This window comes from Rhinolophus sinicus, chromosome 2, assembly GCF_057876585.1.
Source record: "Rhinolophus sinicus isolate RSI-liver-muscle chromosome 2, RSI-T2T, whole genome shotgun sequence".
Classification (NCBI taxonomy): Eukaryota; Metazoa; Chordata; class Mammalia; order Chiroptera; family Rhinolophidae; genus Rhinolophus; species Rhinolophus sinicus.
Window position 1 is genome coordinate 36166696 of NC_142502.1, and position 21470 is coordinate 36188165.

General features: G+C 36.7%; 1 protein-coding gene across 6 annotated transcripts in view; it reads right to left on the reverse strand.

Moving 5' to 3' along the window:
* Positions 1 to 12520, reverse strand: part of PKIB (cAMP-dependent protein kinase inhibitor beta) — a 98344-nt gene extending 85824 nt beyond the window's left edge. For 3 of the 6 annotated variants that reach the window (XM_074333508.2, XM_019740965.3, XM_019740964.3), the window contains exon 1: positions 12145 to 12511. The gene's annotated coding sequence lies outside the window, so the exon portion shown is untranslated. Of the gene's footprint in view, positions 1 to 12144 lie in introns of all 6 variants that reach the window. The other 3 variants (XM_019740967.3, XM_019740966.3, XM_019740963.3) reach the window with 3 other exon arrangements.
* Positions 12521 to 21470: the final 8950 nt, after the last annotated feature.

A 21470-nucleotide genomic window follows, 5' to 3' on the forward strand; every position in this document is an offset into this window, starting at 1 on the left:
GCCATAAAACAAAACTCTTTCATATTTTTTAACAGATTCTATTAATAACCATTTCTTCTCTATCTGGCTTAAAAAATGTATACAACTCTTGTATTTATCCACATATAAACAACATGTAAAAATATTTTTTGACTCATAAAGCACAGCACAGGTTATATGACTCCCTACTCAAAAACATTTAAAGATGCTAAAAAAGTAGTTACAAATTTAAGTCTAAAGTATTCATCCTAGCATTTAAGATTCTTCCCTACAGCCCCAGTGTATCTCTCCATCCTTATCTTCTTCTAGTCGCTAAAATTCTACACAGCTAAATCGCATTCTTTTCTGTATTTGTACTTTTGTTCATATTGTTCTTTCACTTGGGAATGTTTCACCTACTCATTGAAATTTCATCAGTCCTTCAAGGACCATCCCAATTACTACACCTTCTATAACATCTTTCTGAGTAATTTCAAACTTTATCTTTCTCTTCTTTGAAACCTATAGCATTTGTTAGTTCTTTTGGGGTACATATTACAGTCTACCTCACAGAAATCTTGTGTATGTTATCTTCCCTCACTTCCCCAAACAGATGGAATTATACGCTTCCTATAGAATGGATGGGGTCCCACTCCTTCCTGTACGCACTAACTATATCACTAACACAAGTACCTGAATCCAGGAAGGAGCTTTTTAATAGATATTTGTTTATTTGAATTTCATTAGCTATATATCTCATACACGAATGTACTGAATTCCAAAATTCATGAAAAATTTAAATAAAAGACATCTATAACCATCCACAGAAATGAACCTGAAAATTAATGGGCACACGTATGGTAGCATTAAAATATGGAATTATAGATTCTATTCAGAATAATACAAGTACTTTTTTCAGTGTACTGATTTCATGATGAAGAACTGAAATTGTATTATTCATGTTGGTGTAATTATGTTGACAAAAAAACTGAAATGTCAAGAGATTAGGTGACTTCTCCAGGGTCACATAACTAATTAAAAGCTGAGCTGGCCTCACAACAAAGCTTTGTAATTTCTAGTTTATTGTTTTCCACTACTACCTCCCAAATCATGTGTTGATAGTTTTAAAAATGTTAGCTGCAAAAATATTTATATAAAGAAGAAAGATTCCCTTCTTTCTCATGTATTATTTTATCTTTAAAATATTATTTGAACTGGCAGAATTTAAAATAAAATCCATTAATGATGTTCAATGAGAGTGATATTAAATAAAATGTATCTACACAAAGGTTACTAATTTTGCAACTTAACTACAAAGAATACAATCAAGAATCAGGTTATATAAAAATACTACTGTTCAGTCAAAATAAATGTCACAAAACCTATACACTAATAATGTTTGCCTTCTTTTCTCATAAAAGAGTCCTACAGGTTTAATCAGAGCCCATTTATGCTTCTGTTTTGTTTTTAACCTGTTTTGTCACCAATTCGGAGAGTCGTAAAAATTTTGCCTGCTCAACATCCCATCCCCCTTTGAGGAGCCTTCACTCTTATACTCACTCCATGTGATTCAGTTGCTTTCAAGAATGAAGTTGAGACCCAGACCTGACACATCAAAACTCTAAATACTCCTTAGCCACACTGATTAGTTCAGAAGTGATGAGTGACTCAAACCCACCCCCGCAAGCTTATTACATTTTTCCATCCCAGCAAATGATTAAAGAGTGGGTTCATGATGCATCGTAGGACAGGTGCCAAAGCTACTAAGTAAAGACTTTTTTCTCTTTGAGTTTCAACTTGGGAAGTTAGATCCGGAGCTGTTGATAGCTATTTTGTCACCCAGAAGAGCTTGAGAATAAGCCAATTTGAAAGAGATTAGAGCCAAAAAGTAGAAGGGAATTGGGTCCTTACAAAATAATTTGAGTTCTAGATTAAGCTGTGACTGAAGACTGGGTTACATAAATTGGACAAATTCTCCCTCTCTTCTTAAGCCAATTTGATGCAAATTTTCTGTCATGGGCAACCATAACATTCCTAACTAATGTACTTGGTTATCTGAATTTCTTAACCCACACTAGATTAAATGTGTCACATAGAAAGAGAGAAAACAGTAAAAGATATCACATACAGTAAATCCTCACTTTACGTCCATCCGTCTATAAGTTCTGAGGCTTTCAACAAAAAAAGTCTATGAAACCAATTTTACCATCTGTTAATTGATATAAATAAGAGTTAAGTTCCTATAGCATCTTATCAACATTATAATGACACGATATTATTCAAGGACTTGCTATAGTTCAGATGAACTAATAGCTTATAGCTTGAAAGTGAAGAAGAAAACAGATGATGTGTAAAAAGAAAATAAGGAATTGTAAAAATTTCAAATATGTGACGTCTTTATATCAAGGACTTTCTCCATATAGCATCCTGCGAAACCCCTCCATCCCAGGAAAACCAGGACAGTTGGTCATACTACTTGGGAGTATAAGGATTCTTGCAGTGATTTGCATAAAAAAGATAAGGGGTCATTAGGTCATGGAGGACTCAAGGCAAGTGGTGGTGAGGCTCTGAGGTTGCTGTAGTTGGAAGGGAGAGAGCTGTCAGGGACTAGCCAGAAGCACACAGAATTCTTAGGTTCTACATTGACTGGTACTGATGGAAGTAGAATCCACTGAGAAACATCTTACTCCAAGCAATAAGAGCACGGAGAGTGAAAATAGATGGGTCAAAGTATCGGCCATTCCAATGAAGCCAAAGGACAAGTGTAGGAGTGAATCATCAGATTGTTGTAAGAAAAGAATATAGGATGCTATGCCCAGAGAGTTTCTGAATTTTAAATTTTAGGAAGGAACAATTTCTTATGATAGGAAGCCCAGGGTGTGGGTACAGAAGAGGTTGGGTGAGAAGGAGTAATAGAGAAGATTACTGCTTGAGTTGTGGAGATCAAAAAGTGAGAGCTTGTGGTGTTGGATTAGATATGAAATTACCCAGATTGAGGACAGGAGATGACGGTACACCAGTTGCTGGAGTATTCAGTGAAGGAAGGGTTTGTTCCTACTCACCAGGTGGTGAATAGATAACAAGAATGAGTAATGGTACAGGATAGTGCAGCCAGATGGCTCAAAGGAACAGCAGTGAGTATAAGAGGGCGGAGAAATAAGGGTCTAGAGGTGGGACCCAGGTATATTAAGGGCATGTGACACACCTCGCACTCTGAAAATCATATCCAATGAAATAATAAACAGTCTCTAATAGAAGGCCTCAAGGGGAAGTGGAATGCTCAGGGGAGAGCCAAGTTTCAGGGTTCGGGGAAAGAAGTGGAGGTCAAGAGGAGTTTACTGTGATTGAACAGGTGTTCCAGAGGACATGATGGAATGTTTTTGACAGAAGAATAAAAAACAGAGATTAGTTCAGAGAGACAGCACAAAAGCATATCAAAGTTTCAAAGCAAACAGGAAAAATAAGTAAACAAATGATGAAAATAGAGACTTACGACACTGGAAAATTACCTGTTTTGCAGGGCTAATACAATTATATTTTCCAAAACTGGTAATGTGGGAATTTAGGAATAGCTAGCTGCTATGATGTGGGACATGGAATTTCTTTTCCTTCTGGGATGAGGTGATGAGTGACAGATGTGGATCGAGGCAACTTAGGGAAGCAATGGAAAAGACTGAAGTCACGTGTTGGAATGATGGCCAGGGAGGTAAGTGGGTGGAAAACCTATGGGACTTCACAATGGTACAGACAGCTGTGACATAGATGGGCTCCAAAGAGGTGCAGGGATGAGAGGCACGGGATGCTATTTGAAATTAATGGGAAAGGAATCAGTTACAGAACAAATGATTTGAGATAAGATTAGCCATTAAAAACAATAATAATAATGATAATAGTAATAAATTTTAGGTTCCCTACTTCATTCCCTACTAAAATAACTTCCAAAGGATTAAAATTTTAAATAAAAAAAAATCAAAAGTACTATAAAAACGTAAGTGAATAGTTTTACAAATGGAACAGTCCTTCTCAAACTTAACAAAATCAGAAACTGTGTGTGAAGAAATTGATAGCTTTAACATCCATAAAATTTCAGTATTCTTCCTAGCAATGTTCCCTAAACAGTTAATGGCAAAAAAAGAACCTGATTCAAAAATTGCCACAGCGTTCATATCCTTATGAATAAAAAGCTCTTGAAACAAACAAACAAACAAAAAAGATTAAAAGCAGGCAAAGAATATAATAAAACAATTCATAAAAAATAAATCCAAAATACCTATTAAAAATATTGGCTAACTGAAAATATTCAGCCTCACTAGCAATCAAAGAAATACAAATATGAGCTATCTTTTCCCACTGATTTTTAAATTTAATTTTTTGAAACAGTGTTAGCATATTAGTAAAAATACTATTTTGAGTAGAAATTGCTATAGGGTTTTTGAAAAAAATATTTTGCAGAATGTATCAAAAATCTTTAAAAAGTGAATGTCCTCTGTCTTAGCAATTCCATGTATAGAGATTTATTTCAAGGCATTAGTCAAAAAAGTGTGCACAGTGTATAAAGATTATGAACAGAGTTATCTACTATGATACTATTTATGCAACTAAATTTGAGGAAATTCTGCATATTTACCAATAGAGATTAATTAAAAAATTAATAGCACACTATGCAGCCATTAAAAATATGATTATTGTCTAGGAAAGATATAGTAAGATGATTTATTAAGTGGAAAATAAGATATATATGTATATATATGTATATATTATATGTACATGTAACTTGTTTTTAAAGAGCTACATATATGCAAATAATTTTATAATTAATGGTAGAAAAATAGGTGGACCTTATTTCTTTAATGCAATTCTATAATTTTTGACTTTCATTGCAATGTATATTATCTCAAAATCAATACTTGAATATTTTAAAGTTTAAAATTTAATGGTATTTTAAGTGGTAAAGATTATCTGCCCAGAAAATAACATGTGGAATAACTCATTATAATGTAATAATGGAGAGTTGACAAAAGAATGAAATCAAAAGGAAAAAATCACTTCATTATATTTTCACATCTGTGATTCTTATTGAAGAAATCACAATAGCAAGCACATACCATCCTGGGAAATACTGAATTCTACATTTAAACATTATTAATAGTTAAAGCAATGTATTTTAATGGTTTGGGTATATTTTTGTTTTGTTTTCTCATCTCTATGTTAAATCAGTGATTACCACAGGATGCAGCAAAATCAGAGTGTAGCCTTTCGATAAACTAGAAAATTCTGTTTCATACCCTTAAATCTGAAATTTTATCTAACCAAAAACTATTTCATAGGTCACGTTACATAATAAGGGAAAATGTTATTTTTTTTAGTTTGCTATTTTGATTCATTTTTATTCTGGTAATAATAATTTTAAGAGGAAGAAAAGTAAAATGCAAACTATGTACCACTATTACATCAATCTAAAAATACATCCTTACAAATGTAGAAAGACTGGAAGATAATATTGAAGGAATTACGACTGAACATTAGAATTGAAATATAACTATATATATATATATATATATATATATATATATATATATATATACCACAATATCACCTCACACCTGTCAGAATGGCCATCACCAATAAATCAACAAACAAGTGTTGGCAGGGATGTGGAGAAAAGGGAACCCTCGTTCACTGTTGGTGGGATTGCAAATTGGTGTAGCCACTATGGAAAACAGTATGGAGGTTCCTCAAAAAATTAAAAATAAAACCACATTATGACCCAGCAATTCCACTTTTTTATCCGAAAAAATCCCAAACCCCAGTTTGAAAAGATATGTGCACCCTTTTATTCATTGCAGCATTATTTATTAATACAATAGCCAAGATACAGAAGCAACCTTAGTGCCACTTTCTATTAAATGAGTTTGGATATATACTCTCTTCACTCACTTATCTAGAGAACAGAGCCATAAGACCAATTCTACAGTTTGGAGAATAAATGAACATGTAGAAACACCTACTTTGGGCCTGGTATGTTCCTCAGTAAATAGCAGTTTCCCTTGTCCTTATATGTACACTGATTTCCATGGAAAGAAAAATAACTACTGTCCCTTAGAAAATTTTCAAGCTTCTATTACAATTTGAAAAATATATTACATTTTTAAGGCCTCTACCTTCACCCTGATCCCATATCCTCCTTTGGAAATCAGCTCCATGAATTGTCTTTTCTGGATCTTCAGCCTCTCCCACACTAATCACTCTTTCATGGCATCTAAAGAGAGAACTAAGGCTCTCCTTGAAACATTAACTAAAAATTAATTTGACCCTCTGTCTTGACTCCCACTGCCCACCCAATTTGTCTTCTATTTTCAGCTGTAATCCTGGGATGAGTACTCAATACTGGCTGACCCCATTTCCTTACTTTCAATTTCTTACCCAATGCTACCTGGCTTTCACCTCACAGTCATAAAGCCATTACTCTCACTTTCTACTGTCAAATAAAAAGTCCTTTGAGCCTTTGTCCTACTGAGCCTTCTGATGACTATGACCTGTTGATCATGGTACACTTTTTAAACCTCTATGTACCCTTGTTGCTATAGCAATGCCCTTTCCAGCTTTTCTTCTTGGGCTCCCAGAGAATTCACTTCACAGGCTTCCATTTTCTTACTCTACATGCTTGCCAGAGGAGGTCTCATCATAATGTTTACCACCTGGATGCCAATGTCAACTAAATATATGTCTCCTGCGCTTTTTATGAAACAACCTCTTGGATACCTTCACCTCTGGTTCATCTTTTAGTCATTATCTACCCCCATAACCACTGTACTAGTTTTCTATGGCTGCCATAACAAATTGCCCACCAACCAAGTGCTTTAAAACAGCAGGAATTTATTCTTACATAGGTGAGGAAGCCAGCAATCTAAAATCAAAGTGTCAGCAGAGTTGCCTCCATCTTAGGGACTCAGAAGGAGAATCCATTTCATGCCTCTTCCCTATTTTCTGGTGATAGCTGGTAAATCTTGGAATCCCTTGCAGCTGCCTAACTCCAATCTCTGCCACCACTGTCACAGGTTTGTCTTCCCTCTGCCTGTCTCTGTCTTTGTGCTCTTCTCTTCTTATAAGGACACCAGACATATTGAGTTAAGGGCCCATTCTACTCCAGTATGACTTTATCTTAACCAATTATAACAGCAATGACCCTATTTGTAAATAAAATCATATTGTGAGGTTTCAGGAAGTACCTGAATTTTGAGGAGACATTATCCAACCCAGTAAACCCACCGAATCTGCTCTTATTCTTATATTTTCATCTTAGTAAATCGTGTTAGATCTCAAACTGAAGCCAAGAATCTGAGAAGCATTATTATTCATTCCCACCTGTCCCCAACTTCATATCCCAATTATTATCAAGCTTGATTGTTTCGGCTTCTGATATTTCTAGACTTTGAATACTCTTGTTCATCTCTAATTTTTCATCCCTAATGCCTGACTCACTCTTTAGCATCCCTTGCTTGCCCTACTACAACAGTCTGTCCAATACCCCTTCAATCCAACCTCCTTAGAGCTACTAGAGTACATACAAATAAATACATACAGCTCCTTCACATGATAGGAAGATGTAGAGTTGGGTTTATTTTTTTGTAACTTTTCACTACTGTGAAAAGTTCTGCTTCTTGACAGCAATGCACACAATTATAATAGACATACTTCTTCAAGGATGGGGGAACTGAGAGGCAGAGTGGTTTCTGTGGCAGCCCTGGACTTTGTAACATCTTCTTTTGGTTTGATAGATTCTTTACAAATCTTCAGAGTGTGACAAAAACCAGGACATCTATAATCTAGCTTTTTTATCAGGTTTCAAGGCCTCTTTGAGAAAGAAAGACAAGAGGGGCTTATGTCAGTGTTTTGAGATTTAAAATTATACCTGGATCCATAGGCTCCATGACAGAAGCACTCATTCTCATTTTTTTAAAAACGATCATAGTAAACAAGAGTTATTGCATGAGATGTAAGCCATTCTTATTTACACACACACACACACACACACACACACACGCACACACACACTGATTTTATGAATAGTGTTTTTTTCTGAGACATGTTAGCCCATCCATAAAGATTAGTTTAGAAGTAAATTATTTTATAGTCATTTAAATATAAGCATGTTTGGGAAGATGGCTTAACTCTTCTGTTTTCTGTGGTTTTACTCCAGATATTATCATACTGGACCTCAGTTTCCTCTTTTACTTCATGCAAAAAACAAAAACCTGCAGTTTACCATGCTGATTTCCATACTCCCAAATGGGGATTCTTTTTCATCAGCATAGTAGATTTTCAGACTTAGCAGGAAGAAGAGACTATGGAAAGGGAGAATATGAGAGGTAGAGGAAGGCATTTAGCTCCATTTATATTATCTGTAAATGCTTCTTCTGCTGCCAACAAGTGTCCAAGTTGTATTGGCTCCAGACTACATAATCTTAAAGTGTCTCCACTCCCTTGGCCCTCTTTCCAGTCTGAGAAATCCTATTCTAACTGATCCAGATTCTAGGTGAGATTACCTCCTCCTGTTCAGGAATATATACAAATCCAAACTGTTTGATTCTTGTTTAGCTCTGAACTTCTTCTCCAACCAAGCACCTAGCTTTTGGACACCATCACATTTTAAGAATAAGAGTGACTGGAGGACACAAATCCACGATGATTTATAAAGTTCGTAGCACTCATCATACCTGGGCAGATGCATAAAGCTGCTATTTGCCTTTGAGAGCTAGAATGAGAAGAATAGCTTGAGTAAAACATAGACTACTTATTTGATTTCTCAAAATCAATTGCACTTCAAATAAAAAGAAAAAATAATAATAAACAATTTTGTTTGTCTGGGTAAGTTCAAATTCTTAACCTGGAGTTCTTTTTATTAATGTCACTAACTGATAATGATTTATAAAAAGTATGTAGAGCATATTAATATGAAAATTTCTGACACCAACAGGATTCAGAAGAGCATGTACTAATGGTCGAACTTTTAAAACTGTAAGACAGGAGTCCTGGATTTATCATTAACATGTCATATTTGTACATGTAAATTACTCTTGAGCCTTAGATATCTACATCTAATAATAGAATATATTTAATTATTATTTAAAATAATTATGCTTCATCATTGTTAAGGAAGCTTATTTTAATCATAGGATTTATAGAAGGTTATTTCATATTCAGAAAGGAATGATATTTCCTAAAATCTGTTGAAGGAATAGAAAAACTTTCAAGCCATTCAGGTCTGAGTCTCATCAACATTTTAAAATACAATTTTCAAATTACTTTCTTTCTCATTTGCAATGGACATTGAATGAGCTTTAGTCTTGATAAAACCAAATTTACTCTCATTTAGCATTAAAAGAAGATATTGGGGGAAAGGATGACTAGGCAGATCACAGAAGATTTTTAGGGCAGTAAAAGTACTGTGTATGATATTTTAATGATGGATACCTACCATTATACATTTGTCCAAACCCATAGATTGTAAAACAACAAGAGTGAAGCCTAAGGTAAACTATGGACTTTGGGTGATTAGCATATGTCAATGTAGGTTCATCCATTGTAACAAAAGTACCACTGTGGTGAGTGATGTTGATAGTGGGGCAGCTATGCATGTGGAGTGGGGGTAGGGGTTATGTGGGAAATCTCTGTACCTTCCTCTCAATTTTGCTGTGAATCTAAAACTGCTCCCCCAAAAAATTATCTTTAAAAGTATTTTATTTATGAGAAATATTACTTCTTTTTTTCAAAATTGCTGATTTGAGCTCTAAATTTGAAAGGAAGTAAAGTGTTTCCTCTTCCAACTTTCTCTTTACATATATATATATATATATATATATATATATATATATATATATATCAAATCATATATTATCCAGTAGGAATCATTTATTTCTCTACAATTTTCTACTTTTGTAAATATGTCAATTCTGCATAAAAATCATTTTATAATGTTCTTAAAATGTTACATAAGTTTACCATACAACCCAGCAATTCCACTGTTAATACTACCCAAGAGAAATGAAAACATGTACTCACAAAGACTTGCACATAAATATTCTTAGCATCATGATTCATAGTGGCCTTAAATTAAAAACAATCCAAATTTCCATCCACTGGTGAATGGATAGACATATGTGGTATATCCATAGAAGGGAAAACTATTCAATAATAAAGAGGAATGAAATACTGATACATACTACAAAATGGATGAATCTCAAAAACATGTTAAGTGAAAGAACCCATAAACAAAATGCAATATACTGCATAATTCTGTCTACATGAAATGTCCAGAAAAGGCAAATCTATAGAGATTGAAAGTAGATTAGTGGTTGCCTTCGCTGGGGTGAGAGTAGAGATTAACTGTAAATGGGTATAATGGATCTTATAGGGTGATTAAAATGTTCTAAAACTGAATTATGAGCATGGTTTTACAACTTCATAAACTTTCTTTAAATTATTAGCAAAGTTACATGGATTTCAGGTATACAATTTTGTAATAAAAATTTTTCTTTAAAAATCATTGAAAGGGGTAATTTCTAAAAATCGAAATTTCTAGTTTAATATTGACTAAAGAAGAGGAAAGAACTTTAACAAAAATGAAATGTGACACATTTTTTAATATCCTGCATTACGTATTTCATTAACCTTCAATATTTTGTTGAAGAAAGTTGTGGTAAAGATAAGACTAAAAAGTCAATTACCGAAAACTTCTTGCAAAAAAAATTTTTTTCCAAAGTATATTTTGCTTCCAAGTTGAATGATTTGATTTTCCAAAACACTTTTTTATAATATGAACTCTCTTGAGATAGTGTTAGGAGTATTGACCAGCAGATGACGTAAGATCAGAAAACAAAAAGGGTTTTCAAAACGCTTGATCCAGAACCTACCACATTACAGTACTTGCTGTGGCTTATGTCCATCAGATCTCATTTTAATAATCCAAATTCTGAGCTTTCTGAATATTAAATCCCAGAATAATTTTTAACGTGTAGCAAAGTCCATAAGAAGAAAGACTCTTGTGAAGAGATAAAGTGAACAGATGGATTTTGAATCTAGATGTATACAAAAAGAAATGCAAGATTCAAAGTAATTCTAATGAAATACTTTTTCAGTACCCAAATCATTAACATGAATGTTTTAGGGGTTTTTTTTGGTTTTGTTTTTGTTTGTTTTTGTTTTCCCTAGGTGAATGTTGAAGTGGTTATCAGCCTCAAGTCTCCACTTTCCAGCCCTACACAGACTCTGACTAGTAACACCATCTGCAGTTTTCTGGTTTATTTTTCAAATGTTTCCCGTGTGCCTCGCTCAGGTCAAGCACTTTTCCAAAGGAACCGAGTTCAGCTGCGCTCCCTAGCATGAGCTCTAAAAAAGAGGGGGCAGGCCAGCCTGTCTCAGCCTCACTCAGCAGGGACCTGCCAGCCCCAGCCTGAGCAGCTGGTTAAGGAAGATTCATCCCCGCTCCACCCCCGAGAAGGCGCTTTCAGGAGCTTCCCTAACGGGGTGCAGCAGTAGCAGTAGCAGCAGTCAAGGACCCCCGCCTCCCATCCCCTAAGCCCCTGCCACCACGTTACATTCGGGTCTCTCCCTGTCGCCGGCCGGGGTCCTAGGCTCCAGGAAAATCCAATACTTGCCCTGGGGATCATCCATTCTAATCATCCCCATATTTTATCAAAGAATGGACAGAGGGATAGTGGCTATGCGAGGTGACCTGGCTAAAGCCACGCAGCTCGACGCTAGCAGAGCCAGTAAGAACTCGGGTCTCTATTGACTGGGTGGCCGCGAAGGGCTGCCTGGGGCTCTGAACGCGCAGCCCAAGGAAAACAACTGGCATTGTCTGTGTGAGAGGCGAAGGGCTTGGCAATTTACAACAGGAGGTCACCAATATCCACCTTCAGGACACAGTGGGCAAAAAGAAGGTGACCAGACCTCCCTGGCTATGCCTGTAGACCTGAGCGCCCCCTTTCACTAGTGTGCATAAGAATGACGTGGTCGCCTTAGCAAAAGGGGCATCCGCTTTGAATTCTCCGGGTGCTAGTGCAGACAGGGTGGGAAATGGGAAAGTTACAATTTCGCAGGCTCAGTCTCCCTTGACTCCCCAAGTCCTTGCCCTCCATCCTCGCACCAGCGACACCCACTCCCACTACACCACCAGGTACGTACCAACCGCGTGCAGAGCTGACCGCGTGCCTGGGCCAGGTGTCCCCTCGCTTTCCAACTCGCTCAGCCAGCCTCCCTGTGGCTGGGAGCTGCGCTGCGGGCTCTAGCTCGTGGCAGCCTCTACAACATAGGGAACTGCAGCCTTTTCTGAGCTGTCGGGCTGAGGTTTAGTCAGGCGGTAGCCGCGACTCCGGGGGCGGAGGGAGTGACCGCTGGGACCCGCCCCCCGAGCGCAGAGCGCGGTTCCCCCTGCCGCGTCCCGCTCTTTGTGCAGCCCGGGCGCCGCGGAGCTCTCGCGGCAAGCGCGACGGTCGCTCTTCCCTTTTGGCGCCCGGCACAAGACTCTTCCCTGCGTGCGCGTTCAGACGACTAATCATCTGTGATCATCACAGAACCCGCATCCTCCCCACCTGCCACGCTCAGTCCCGCTGGGTGACTGTTCAGCTTCTGTTAAGAATTTAAGTGACTGCGGGAATTTCTCTTCTCTTCCAGCTCCCGGACGCTACAACTTGTCAGTCCGACCCATATGTGCGTGCCTGCAGGTTTTTTACTCCAAGTGCCATAAAGTTGCCCTTTGATCTATTCCTGGCTGTTTGGAAAAGGTAGGAATGTGCATAGTTGTCTCATCTACACCCGGCATTTGGAGCTTCACGTTTACTAACAGACTGTTTTAACTGAGTGGGAAGGAACATGCAATGCTGACAACTTTGGGGCAAAGCAAAGAAGAAAACAATGTATATCAAGTTTCACTTTCAGGTTCTCACTAAGGAAAATGAAGTCCTTACTGTTCTCACTTGGTGTCCTTTAAAAGCCATATTTAATGGATGATAATACTGCTGCAAAAATTAAGGTGCTCATCTCTGCTTCCTGAGAAGGTGCTTTGTGCTTAGGGAAATCGTGAGATCGTCTCTGGTTTCCTCAAAGTCATTACTAGTATTCAAAGTCTTCTTAACACCAGTATGCTCACTGATACGGTGCTTTGGCTTCCCCCTTAGGGATACCTACCACTTCATTGACTCCTTCCAAATTATTTTTTACACAAAAGCTATGTGAGATAAGCAAATATAACCAGGCAAATATTTTATTTAGTATCTACTAATGATGCTTCAATCATGCTCTTTAAGTCATTAAATATTCCTACCCCCACAATGTAGTAATAATCATCTCTATTTTCATATAATAAAGTGAGGCTCAGAAAGGTTAGGTAATTTGTACACGACTAACAAAGCTAGGAAGACTCCAAATCAGTTTTTGAACTTAGGTCTTTCTGCCTTTAAGGTTGATGGACGTTTTTTAACTTACACCATGTTATTAAAAGCTTGTGATTTTTCTAAATGCCAGCCAGTACATTTAGTTTTCTAAAAACATAGTTACTTGTGTGGTCATACAGATATTATTAATACTTAAAGAAATTGAGACTTATTTGTATTTTTAGCGTAACTTCAAAACTTATTATTTGGCATTATCAAATGTATTTCTAAGGTGTCATAATTTTATTATATAATAATATATATTATTATTTAAGGTAAATTATTCTAAGGCCTATTTATTTTAGAGAGCCTATGTAGTGATGCTAAAATGTTTGGATTTATGAGTTACACTGCCATGTTTGGATTTTTATGATTCTGCAATTGTATTCTTATGCTCACCAAATTTGTTTTGTAAAAACCTGTATTTTTGGGTAAATTTGAAAAAAATCATTAGCTCTCACTGATACATTTTTAAGTTACATATTTTAAATCATTAGAACCACTAGAATGTATGTTCTGTGAAAGCTTTACCTTCAGTACCTAGAACAGTACCTGTACAAAACAGTTGTTTAATAAGCAGTTTTTAAATGAATAAATATAACCTAGTTTCCTTCAATTAAGACAAAATGATGACTTAAGAAAATACTATTTATAGAATGCTTTCATCTATTTATAATGGATTGAAGATTTTTGATTGTCTCTCATTTCTACTAGGAAAGTAGAAATCAGGTAAGCAACCTAAAGCTTTGCAGTAGCTACGGTTGGGAATGGTAGCGAGAACCTGACCATAAGGCCAAAGAAGTACTTTTGAGTGCATTGGTGATAGCGTTACTACTACGCAATCATGTGAATTTGTGTAAAATATATGACTCTAAATGCAGAAAGCTTAACTAACCCAACTTTGGGGTTTTGCCAAGTGATTTAATTGAAAGACAAGGAGAAAGCTTGGCTGCCGTTTTTAAGAGAGTGGTTGAAGGGCAGGGCTATCAGGTTAATTTAAGATTATGTAGGAAAATGGGAAGACATAAAAAGGGAGAAAAAAGAAGTGAAAGAACTGCACATCTCCATCAAATAAGAGAGAAAACAATTAGAAGTAGTGAAGGTGAATAGCTTTCTTGAAAGTTTTAGTAAGAATGATGGCAAGATTTACAGAAGAATTGTGGGTGGGACTGGCTAACAAGGAACAAAGATCAAGGAATTGGATCCTAAGGTACTGAAAAGGCTATTCACATGGATTGAAGCCACCTACAGTGGATGCCATGGGATAGAGAAGAAGTGAATCAGATACCAAAGACTTCCATGAATGTGGTGGAATGATGTGGAACTAAGTAGATGACGGTGCAGTTGGGACAGAATGTGCATATCCATGGAAGAGCCTAAAAGGATCAAGTGCTGGTACAAGAGGTAGTACACAGCCCAGAAGCAATACTCGGGGGCTACAACGGTGCTAATAATGCTTCCCTTGGTCCTAGGATGTGAGATGATGAGCATTTTACACTGAGGGAGACCTAGAGGAAACTATTCTAAGGAGAAAGTTGATTTTCACCTAAAGCAAGAAAAATGGAGAAAGCATAGTGTGAGTGGGTTATATAGGTAGTGGGATTTTTTCAATATTGAACAAGGATTCTGTAAGTTCAGAGTGGATAAATTTCAAAGGCAAGCCAGCTTCATGGGTGTGCAACCTGTGCAGTAACGTAGGACTCTACTTTTAAGAAGGCCCCATCCCTGTCTTAGTGCTCTGCTGTCCCTGCCTTGAAATTCTTAATAATATTAAACAAGTGACCCCACAGTTTCATCTTGCATTGAGCCCCACAATTATTTAGCCAGTCCTGTTTGGAGGAAGTGGAGAAAGAGGAGCTTGGTTGAAGCAGAAACAGTACAAATCCCCTGGGGATTAAAGTATGGGAGAGACTAAATGCAGATTGTATTTTGAGGTGAGACCAAGAATGGTGGGAAAAGGGGTTTGATTGTGAGGCAAGGTTTCAAATGACATCTAGTTTTGCAATCTTCAGGGCGAGGCTAGCTGAGACTTTGGCAGGAGAGTCAGGCACCATCACCATGTTTCTGTAGGCTAGTATATTAGTTTTCCTAGGGTTGCGTAAAAATTTACCACAAACTTGGTGACTTGGACCAGGAGAATTTTATTTTCTCACAGTTCTGGAAGCCAGAAGTTCAAAATCAAGGTATTGGCAGGGCATTGCTCTCTCTGAAGTCTCTAGCGGAGAGTCCTATTTTGCCTCTTTAGCTTTTGGTGCATATCGATAATCACTGGTGTTCCTTGACTTGTAGTTGCATAACTCCAATCTCCACCTCAACATTTTCTCTGTGTTTCTTCTCCACTATCTGTATTCTCCTCTTCTTATAAGAACGCCTACTAGATTTAGGGTCTGGATTAATCCAAGGTGACCTCATCTGGAGCTCCTGATGTTTATTACATCTTCAAAGACCCTTTTGCCAAGTAAGGTCATGTTCAGGGTTAAGACTTGGATATATCTTTTTGGGGACGAGCATCGGTCCACTACAATGAGGTTCGCTGAGGCCACAGGAATAACACGGCTGGATGACCCTGGGAGCTGGGAGCTTTTCAGATCTATTTGGCAAACCAAGATATCTATAATAATATGAAGCTTACCTATGTTTCTAAAGCTTTCCAACTGTGAAACAGTATATATGAAATTCGGAAGATTAAAACTGTCTAGAGAGACTTTACATCCATTGGAGTGGCTGTCTTTCCTTGGGAACAGAAGGCGCTAGGAAGGAGAGACATGTGCCTGAACTGTGCCAAGTCTGGTTACAGAGAACTGAGAAAATAGGGTCCTCCACGCCTCCTTTTCACCTATCCCCCAGGAAACATATGTGGTTCCCTGGCACTAAAGGAGAATCTACAAGATGACCGCATTTCATCCCTCCCTAAAATACGTGATTTGGAAGGGCTGGAAGAGTGACCTTTTGAATCTGTGACAGAAGCTGAGCTAGCTTCCCAAGCCATGACCTACACAGGACAATCTTAAAACCTCTTAGAGAGGGGAGAAAGAACTGCTGAGGCTGATTCTAACTACGCTATTCCATTCTCTTCCTCCAGTTGATAGGCACTCTGAGAAATGATTGAGTAGCTGCCAGAGTCAAGTGAACTTTCCTTAAAAAGCGTCACACTCTGATCCTACCCCCCCTCTTCTGCTCACAATAGAATGGGAGCCATAAATTCCATCAGAGGTTCCATCCATCATTTTCTGGATGATGACCGTGAAAGGATCCCAGATTGTGGCAATGGGACAGCAGCATAACTGGGCCGAGGTTTACAGCAGAATAGAGGAGCATCCATCTTTGGGTGGCCTGGAAGAAAGTTGCTCTAAGACCAGGCTTGGATGACATTGGGCCTTATGGCAGGAGGGGGTGGAGGCTGAGCTGCCCAATAGTGATCCTGTTCCTGCTGTGTGGCAGAAATGATGCCACAGAACCACATCCACTGAAAGAGAGACTGGGCAATGAAAAAGTTGGCACACGACTAGCTTTCAGAAAAATCAGAGGCTGTAGAGTAAGAGGCAGTAATTTCTACTGTTTGAAGTAGAAATTTCCTAACAAAATATTTCAAATTATCATTATACTCATATGTCTCTCATGCTCCTGGTCAATGGGGCATTGTTTTGTAGAGTAGTAGAGTATATGAAAAGAGCACCGGAAACAGGAAATGTTGGGTTTTAATCCCATGTGGCAATGCCGTGAATGGTGTATAATCTCAGTAGTCAGTATCTCTGAAGGGAAGGTAGAAGACTAAAGGATTGCCCTGCTCTAAAATTCCATAAAACTCTTAATTGACTTTCTTATTAAATCCAAACTCTTCAGCGCAACATTTAGAACATTTACCCATCCATCTCCATCTCAATTCTTATCATTTCCCAACACACATTCTGTTTTCCAGATAAACTAATCAACTTGCCAACTCCATGTGACTTTCTTAGTTCAACACTTATAATGGGGCAGGGGAAATTTTTATTTTTACTACCTTCCACTCTTAAGCAATGTCACTTAATTTCTTCAAATTCCTATTCACAAATAATCTATTTTATGACAGCCTATTGATGATTTTTTTCCACCTCTGATCAATTTATTCAAACATGCCAAATTGATATCCAAATTTTATAGCCTTTCTTTCATGTGCTTGGGGAGCATAGCAATTCTAAATTAAAAGAAAAAAAAATATTCTCAAGTTTTTGGTATGTCCTTAAAACCTTTCAAGGTGTATTAATTCTCCTAATTATATTGTAAGTTTGTTAGTATGAAGTTCTTATATTCCATAACACTATCTTCTAACCTCTTCCAGTAAATGAGAGAACTCTGAATATTTTAGGACCAATAAAAAAATTACTAACCATCTAGTCATCCAGTGGTATGGCATCAACAAAGTGCTTGGTCCAGAGCACACATTCAATAACTATTGAATAATAATATTTGTATGAGTATGCAAATAAATTAATCCACACCTTTATATTCAACAATAATTACATATACGTATACTCATAAAAAAACACCAACTATTCTCTCTCCTCTGTTCAATATGATGACTTTAACACCTGGCAAAAACATCATAAGAATTCAAAGACATCTAAAACTTAACAAAGCTACTTTTCTGATTTATCAGTAGATAGTAATTTATTTGCCCAAATAAACTTTATTTTTAACATATATAATAATTAAAAACGTTTCAATATATTTTTGTATGAATTGCTTCTATGTACAAATTCGTAAAATCAGAGCTCAGAGATTGAAGATTAGATGATCAACATAATTAAAAAATTAACTTGTAACTTCTAACTTCTTGCTATCTCTGGGATTTTCTCTTATAATATTAGAAAATGTACATTTATCAGAACTCCAGTAACATTTTTGTGATATCTATTATAGTAGATATTATTTATCACGGTCCTGAATTACTCAATAACTGTAGATAAACATAACAAATGCTAAATTGTCTTATAAAATGAGTTGGGCCTTTTTTGTTTTGGGGCAAACGCTAATTTAACATAACTCACTCATCACTGATGGAACTTAGGGTGGGTGGAGTCTTCTAGATGGCACTGGATGTGAAGGCTAGCCTCATAAAAATTTCCTTGGGAACTGAGAATTTAAACTTAACCCAGTTGGGACACTATTTTTTTAAAATTCTCCTTACACTGTATACGAGTTAGAAAAGCTGTAAAAATTAAAATATCTTAATGTTTGAAATATAATCGTTAGCATTAACATTTATCTGGGTTTCCTGGATTAGATGCATCTTATTCATCATTCCCCTTATTAGTTACAGCCCTAGACAAAATTTTAAAATAAGTAAAGCCTGACCCTTTCTACATCATTTTTGTCTTCTCCTCAATCATTTGAGGTTCTCCTGTGAGCCATGAGGAGGTTTATAATCACATTGACTCTCTCAGTAGCTTCTTGTGCGATGCTCTTTGGGGTTAGCAGTGGGGGAGTGCAGCAATTAACATTGCAGATGAGAAATTTAGGGAGATAATAATGTCTTGGAACAATTTCCAAAGGTTAGAGTTTAAGTACCACTTTGACACCTAGGAGGGGACATCTTCCTTTGCAAATCAGACCTTAGCATTACCAATTATTATATGTGCATAAGATAATTCTTCCCAACCTTGTATTGATAAAGAAAGGAAGGGAGAGGTGTGGAAGGAAAGAAGGGGTGGGCGGTGGGTTGACTGAAGACTTACCACACAAGGCCCATGCTTTCCTGACTGATTCCAAACTATTTAATGAAGATTCCTTTTTTTAAGTAATAAGGAGGGCATTGATACAGAATTCTAAGTTGACAGATTCTTTCCCCCAATACTTTAAAAAAAGTTGCTGTACAAAATATTAATATGTTTTTTATTCTCCGTTTTAAAGATTTTTTTTTCTTTACTGGTGATTTTAAGTAATTTTATAATGATTTCTTTGGGTAGTTTTCTTCAGGTTTTATGCACTTGAGATCCATTGCACTTTTTGGGTTGGAAACATTTCAGTTATTTCTTCAAATGTTTTTTTCTGCCCACATCCCTTGAGGATTCCAGTTAACACATATGTTTAAGCTGCTTGTTCAGTGAGGCTGTGTTCATTTGTTTTTGGTCTTTTGCTTCTCTATGTTTTGTTTTGAATAGTTCTATTGCTATGTCTTCAAGCTCACTGATTTGTTTTACACTGTAGTGTTTAATCTACTTTGAATTCAGTTTCATCTCAGATATTGTATTTTTCATCTCTAGAAGTTTGATCTGGATCTTTTATGTATCTTTCATGTCTCTCTACTCAATGTGTTCAATCTTTCCTCTACTTTCATGAGCATATGTGACAGAGCTACAATAATTTGTATAATATCATCACCTACTAATTCTATTATTTGTGTCAATGTTGGACTTCTATTGATTGTTTTTTCTCTTCACTGTAGGTCATATTTTCCTGGTTCTTTACATGCCTGGTAATTTTTAATTGGATGCCAGACATTGTGATTTTGCCTTGTTGGGTAGCTGACGGATATTTTTGTATTCCTATTAGTATTCTTGAACATTTTTCTTGGTCATAATTAAGTTACTTGGAAAATATATCCTTTTGAGGCTTTCCATGAAGGTTTATGAGGCAGGAACAGAGAAAAGTCATTAGTCCAGGGCTTATTTTGCTCCACTCCTGAAGTAATAACTTTTTGAGTACTCTAATACATATTGAATTATGTCTAAAATTCCATGTATAGGAACATGAATGATTCTCAGATCTGTATGAGCTTTGGTGACTGGCCGTGGTGTTCCTTCAGGTGGTTCTTGTTTCCTTACATGAATAGACTGATTTTTATCCAACTGAAGACTTGAGAGGATCTTCTGGAGATTTCAGGAGCTCTTTCTCTGTGAAGTTCTCTCTGCACAGGAACTGTGCCTGCAACCTTTAGGTACTGTGCCTCCCCAGATGACCAGTTCGATCTCTTCAGCTCTGAGAGGTGGCCAGACTTAGCCTGGGTTCCCCCTCCCTGCCCTATTACCTGGAAACTCTCTTCATAGTGCTTCCCTCATTTGTTTCCTCTTTCTCAGGGACCATTATCCTGTGCTGCTTAATGATCAATATCTGAAAAACATTGTTCCATACATTTTGTCTACTTTTATAGTTGTTTCATTCAGGCAGGAGGATAATACTGGTTCCTGTTCCCCATCTCAACCAGAAATACAAGTCTATTTAGTAATTTGTTTTTGCTTTTTACTTTTTGTTCTGTTTTTCATGTAAATCCTTTTCCATAAAATACTTAGTAATAGTTCACTGCATACAGGGGACTTTTTATAAATATTTTGAATTGAATGGAATGAATCTTAAAGAAAAAGGGGAAATTCTGTTTACTTACATTTTGCTCAGAGGAAAACTTATCTGGAGAATTTACTGGAGGACAAATTTCTGAGACAACCAGTTCTGTTCTCATCTCTGATTTTAACAACGTCTGTGGCTTTAACCTATATGGCTATGTTTTCATATAAAATAGTAATGGATGTTGACATTCTTCTCTAAAATTAAGAAAGGTTTTTTACATCCGATTCAAACAAGGACAGTCTTAACTAGGATTACATTGAAGTTCTATCTATATTGCCTTATCTGTTTATAAATTATTCATTATCAGTAAAAGAGCTAATTCCAAGTCATGCTCTGGAAATCTGATAAAGTCGCCATTAATGGCAACATTGAGGCTACAGCTCAAGGACTGGGACAAATAAAAATTATTTTTCAGTTCAATGGTGATAATCTAAGCTTTTACATTAAATTAATAAATGTCACTTTTTTCCCCACAAAGCGTTTCTGATAGTTGTATATAAACAGCTTATGCAAATTTCTGTTGTATTTTAAAAGAAAAAGCATATAAACTTGTTGCATCAAACTCTTCCCACCCAGTCTTCTGGTTCATATCAAGCTACCCGGGGCATCCAAAATAAAGAAAATTAAATAGCACAAATACATGAAAGAATTCTGTCTTTACCCCAAAGCCCATGAGCACAGATCTATAGACACGATTGGCCTGATGTGTTAGAATACTTAGTTTCAATCCAGTATACAGATCCTCTCAGTAAA